The sequence below is a fragment of the Camelina sativa genome, chromosome 6 (genome assembly GCF_000633955.1).
Source record: "Camelina sativa cultivar DH55 chromosome 6, Cs, whole genome shotgun sequence".
Taxonomy (NCBI): Eukaryota; Viridiplantae; Streptophyta; class Magnoliopsida; order Brassicales; family Brassicaceae; genus Camelina; species Camelina sativa.
In genome coordinates, this window is record NC_025690.1 from 1,899,162 (window position 1) to 1,905,656 (window position 6,495).

Here is a 6,495-nt window from a genome sequence, read left to right on the forward strand (position 1 = left end):
GGGGGGGGGGGGGTATTACGGTTTTTGTATTGCGTGGGAGCGTGGAGTGGCTCGTTTGGAGTTGGAGGTAGACTCGCAGCTTGTAGTGGGTTTTCTTAAGACAGTGATAAGCGACGCTCATCCGTTGTCCTTCCTAGTACGTTTGTGCCATGACTTCTTATCAAAGGACTGGCTAGTCCGTATTTCTCACGTGTATAGAGAGGCTAACCGTCTTGCGGACGGGTTAACTAACTATGCGTTCACGTTACCCGTTGGTTTCTATCATTTTGACATTGTTCCATCTGTTGTGAGTTCTATTTTGAGTGATGACGCTGTCGGGTCTGTCCGATCGCGTCAAGTCAGTTTGTAATCTTTTATTTCTTTAGTTCAATAAATGGGAGACTAGTTCTCCCGTCTTCTAGCAAAAAAAAAAAAAAATCTTACATAGCCTGGTGATGCTTTAGTCCTTCGAACTGTGGTTTTATAAAGATCTTCGAAGAGGCCAATGTGTATTCGATACATGGTGCACCTTTAAACATTTGCAGTTTAAAGTGAATATATTGGTTACCTTATGATGATATATCAAAACTATTTTATGTTATATACCTTCATATTCTCCGACCTTCACAAACCGCATTACACAAAACACAGGTTCAGATTTGTATATGAGATGGCACCCATTTGATTGCCATTTAAACATGAATTCAGAAGCGTAATTGTCTTTGACACAGACACTTCACAGTTTCATTCCTACATGTTTATCAAATTAATAAAAAATCTTAACAGAGACAACTTTAAAACGTAACTATCCTAAAGGTAGAGTAAATTTCTTTTACCTGCCATTCAACAACGTGAGAACAACAACTTCATTAATATCATTGGCACTCTCATGTCTTCTTTTATCTTCCATATCTACTATACACCCACAAACATCTAATTTGGGAAAAAGACAAAATTTAGCTTTCCAAAGTGTTGCAAAACTGTATTTGGTAAAAGTTTAATTCATACTTTTCAAAGGGAGGGACCAATACACAAAGTTACAACAAATCCTATAAAGATTCTAGATTCCCGAACACAAAATTACAATTAACTATACTCACGGATTGTACCATATCAATATTAAATTAATTAACGAAATACTTACCGAAAGAGATGGGATGATTTATTCTTCCACGATATATATCATCAAAATCCTCGAATCAAAAGTAATTCTTTGGACTCAATTGTTGGATCATCGTCATAGTGGTATCGTCCGTGAATTTAATTTGATAAGGATGATGAGTATTCCTCTCATTCAGGGTTGGATTGATTACTTTGAAAGTTCTAATATCATACCATTCACCATCATCGATATATTTCCGGAGTTTAGCGAGTGTATTTGGTAAAAAAGTAGCTTTGATTGTGTTACCATTCACAGTTTAATAAAATTGTGTAATAAGTCGTATATATAAGAATTGTTAAAAATTGAAATTTTAGTAAGAATGATGTTCAATTAAAGACGTTAACCTCTACATCCACAAGAAGCAGTACTCTTTTTGTGAAGAACTCGCTGATACTCCAAGAATGTAAGACATTGGCGTGTATACGTCAATTAGTTCTTCTGGGAAGAAGATCAGAAATTTTATCGAATCTCATGATTTTCTCAAATTAGGGGTTTTCCTGTTTCTTCTCTGTTATCGAAAACGAAAAGGAGATTCCGGATTTTTAAGAATACAAACAGTCACGATTAAACGTTGCGTCTTAATCGTTTTAGTGTCTCACCTTTTCTTTGACTATTAAATATTTTTAATATTTATTATTATATATATAATTACACATTAAAGGTAAAGTTTGTAGTTAATAGATATGATGTAAAATTATATATACACTTTATGATACAACTAACAATTATATGTTTTCAAACAACATTGTTGAAACCAAATAAAATATAATCATGTGAAAATTTTAAATAATATGTCCTTAGACCATCTACAATGTATTTATCTATTATTTTATAATATAGAATAAGTTTAAATTAGAAAATAGTTTTCTCCAATGTGAAAGTCTATATCTGACTATAAAATAGAAGTAGTGTTAAAGATATTAAAAATCACTTTAAAAATCACTTTATCCAAAATAATTATCCAACTACAAACCATAATTATACAGTCTCAAATACCTCTTTGAAAATAACATTGAGTGTTTTATTCTGGCATTTTCCATCTTTGTCTGTAATTAACACATTTAAGCTTTTTCTTGTTATGACTCGAGAGAAAGCATCATAAAGCTGTCCATGCGTGAAAACTGGTTTCGATAGAAACAATCCAACATGTTCTAGCGTCTGACCTTGACTTTTTGTTTGTAGTAATTGCAAACGCCACGGTAACAGGAAACCGGCGAGAGCACCTGCATCCATACTATTATGTGCCTTGTGAAGTCTCAAATTTTCGGTAAGTTTAAGAACCTTACAACTACTCCGAAGAACATATGAGTTGATAGATGCTAAAATTGTCGCTACTTTTCCTCCTTCTGTAATAACAGGTAGAATCTGTCTAAAATCACCTCCTAACACAACAAATTTACCTCCAAAAATATGGTCACACCTCATGATATCTCGCAAACTCCTATCCAAAGTTTCGTAATAAAGCTTGTTCATCATTGGAGCCTCGTCCCATATTATGAGCTTTGCTTCTCTAATTAAGTCAGCAAGATAAGATTCGGCATCGATCGTACACACAAAATATTCATTAAGATTGTTTGGAATACCAAATTTTGAATGAGCCGTTTTACCACCTTCCAAAAGCAAATCAGCTATACCACTTTAAGCAACATTCAGAACAATATTACCTTTAGACCTTAAATCAGCACCAAGAATAATCCAAAAGAAAGTTTTCCCAGTACCACCAAGTCCATGAACAAAAAACATACCACCTTTGTCGTGGTTCACAGAGTGAATGATTTCTTCATAAACACGTCTTTGCTCCTCAGTTAGCATAGGTAACAACTCACTGTACAATTTATGTTGTTATGAGGCTTATATATTCATTCATCTGTGATAAGCCTATTTACACCTGTGTTCATCATACTATTATCTGGTTTAGGCATTTTCTCAAAGGTCGTAAGAGATGTCCCATTCGATCACAACATCAGTTCTATTTCAGTTAAACATATATATTCTATATGAGCTCTTGTCAACATTAGACCTACAACAGTAAAGTTAAACACTTATTTATAATTATGTTTTGCGAAAAAATAAATTAAATTCAATTAACAAAATAACAATTTGACTTGTGCAGGCAAAAACTTTTTTAAAAACAATTATTGTCTAAACTTTTTTGTGGTCAAATATATCACTAATTTAATTCTTTTATAAGTTTGTGTGGGCAAATATATTTTTAAATAATAGTTCAAATAATTTAACAAACCAAAAAGTAAATTAATTATAAGGCTAAAAAGGATTCCAACAAAAATGTAAATGGAAAAGAATTAACTAAAAGAGAGGCTATAATTTAATCTTCAACAATAGTATTTATTTTCCATTTTTTAATAATTTAAAATGGGATACGATTATTTTATTTCTGAGATTTTCTAATTTTCTGTTTAAATCTATTTGTAAACAGAAAGAAATCCAAGTTTTTAGAAAATTACCATAAATTTGTTATGAACAGAATCCACCATAATTTTTCTGCAACTATAATCATTACAAAAAAAACATTAGCAACAATATTATTTACAAAAATTAAGGATTCAGATTAGCAAAAATTAATACCTGAATTTTATTATATTCAGCTTTGTAGATCCACAATTATGATCAATGATCATCCATGAATTCAACTGAAACAAAAAAAAAATATGTATTAGGTTTCATATAAAAGTTTATTTCAAATTACTATACTACAAGACAAAATATAGAGAATAATACAACATGTATGTTTTAAAAGATGGAAACCCATAGACAAAGTCTTGCTTGATCTTGCTTTCCAAACAACCTCTACAAAAAAAAAACATAAAAATTAGAATCGGATGAATCATATAAAATTGTCAAAAGTTGTCTTTGCTCATTTGCTTGTAGAATAAAAAATCATCGAATAAAAATATGATCATGTTTAACCAAGAGAATAAAATTGAATAACAATCACCACTAAAAAAAACAAATAAACACAATTATTAATAATACTTAACCGATTTGATTTTTTTGCTTGCTTCATCAAATTGTTCGCCCAATCTTGTTTTTGATATACAAAAAAACATCCATGGTTCATCGCATGTACACCTAAAACACAATCAAACAGTACCAAATGAGTAAATTTTTTTTTGATTCAAAATAATAATTAAAAATTATAACAGCATAAAAATTAATCATGCAAAGCACCAAAGCATATGGATAGTACATCAACATGAAAAAAAAAAATCAAAATCATACAACAATAAAGTTGATTCATTAGAACCAAAATAATACAAAAGAAAAATTATACTCTCAAAACTATATGTTTAGCATAATGAATCCAACTTCTACTGTTTTGGCTGAGCCTCTATATATATATAGCTTAGAAAGAAAATCGTCATAATTATCTTTACTATTTTAATATTTTTTAAAATAGATATTTTCTTTAAATGAATATTCGTAATATATTCTAATTTTTATCTTCCATTTTTTAATCAGAGATATTGCGTATATATATTAGATTTCCGATTTTGTAAAACAAATTTTGTTTTTCTTTTTAATTTTCGTTTTTTATTTTTTTAAAAAAAATCTTAAAACTTTGAAAAAGGGTAAAAATGTCCAAATTTGAATCTCATTAATTTCCAATTTTGTAAAACAAATTTCGTTTTTTAAAAATTTTTGTTTTTAAACTTTTTTTAAAAAAAATAAAACTTAGAAAAAGGGTAAAAAGGTCTAGATTTGAATCTCATTAATGGCAAATTAGTAATCTTGAGCCTGAGGATGAATGTGGTGCGTTTCTGCAACCTAAATAGAAAAAAAAACTTGTCCGAAATTTTTTAAAGGACAATTTTCATTAAGGGCAAAGGAGGTCAATTTTTGTGAGATTGGCTGTGAGCTCTTTCGACTACTCCTATAATAATATAGATCATTGAAAATTTTCTTAAATTCCTTTTTTTTTTTAATAACTTAGGGTAAATCCTCATACCTATAGAAGGGTTCGAGACTAATTCCTGGGGAGAAGGTATCCTAATGGTAGGGTCCCCCAAACTTGCAAATGGACAAAAAGGATAAAACTAGCTATTCTGTAAGCAATATTTTCTATGACTAGAGTAGTTACTGAATGAAATAAAGTTTTTAAAAGTTTTTTTTGGTTTTACTCTCCAATTTCTTTTAAACATATCCAAACTCCAAAGCATACATGGATTTTGCAGAAGAAAACACATGTCAACGTTGTCAAAAAAAAAAACAAAAAAACAAATGTCAACAACAAAATACAAACGTGATACTAACACGTTCGCCCAGGTGAGCACACAAATTTTAAAACTGAAACTCGTAACTTTGGCAGAAAGAAAAGAACCAAAAAAAGAAAAAAGAACAAAAACAAAACCGATGGGTTCTTCTCTTCTCGCATTATATCACTCTAATTATTATTAATACGACTCAGACCCCCCCGCAATGTCACGGAGAAAATATTTTACAAAAAAGTAAATAAATTTTACATTTCAAATTATCTATATATATAAAGTTAACTTTTCTCTCTTCTCCTACCTCCATATTATCATCCACCTAATCAATATTTTTTTTGTTTATATTAAAAAATACTATTTTAAATAATCACTAATTGTTTACTTATTATTTATAATTAATAATACTTAAAAATAAATAAAAACGAAGTAAATAAAATTAATTAAATTTTAAAATACTATAAAAATAATATAAACTTTTTTAGTAAATAATAAAAATAAGAAATATATAAAAATGAATTAAGTAAAATAAAAAAAAAAATTTAAAATAATAATACTATGAATTTGTTATAGTACTAGTGTTATTATTCAAATTATAACCAAAAATTATCATATTCCAAAAATTATAATGGTTTAATGAGTTTTAGAATATAAGTAAGATTTTAATGCATGGTGGAGTAAAAACTTTTTTATGTAATTGTATTTAGAAAAATCTAAATAGAAAAAAAAATTTTAATGGAATATTAGTTTCTAAGAAACATATACTACAAAGATTTATTATTAAATTTCACTTATAAAAAAAAATTAGGGAAATATCTTTAGTCATGTGGTTACAGCACTACTTCTACTACTGAACCCACCATAGTTTGACTCCACTAAGTTGTGTTACCCTGCGTAGTAGAGATTGATCTTGTCGATTCAATGATGACAAAAAAAAAATTAATTACTTAACTCAATATAAAAGTTTTAATCTAAAACAAAGATATTGTAAGGGTCACATTTTTTTTTGGAAAAACTATGAAAAATAATTTGGAAAAGATAATCCATCTAAAAAACAAAATCAATGGTTAGAAAATATAGAAAAAAAGAACATCTTCAAAAAATCAATTTAGTGTGAACATGTTTTTT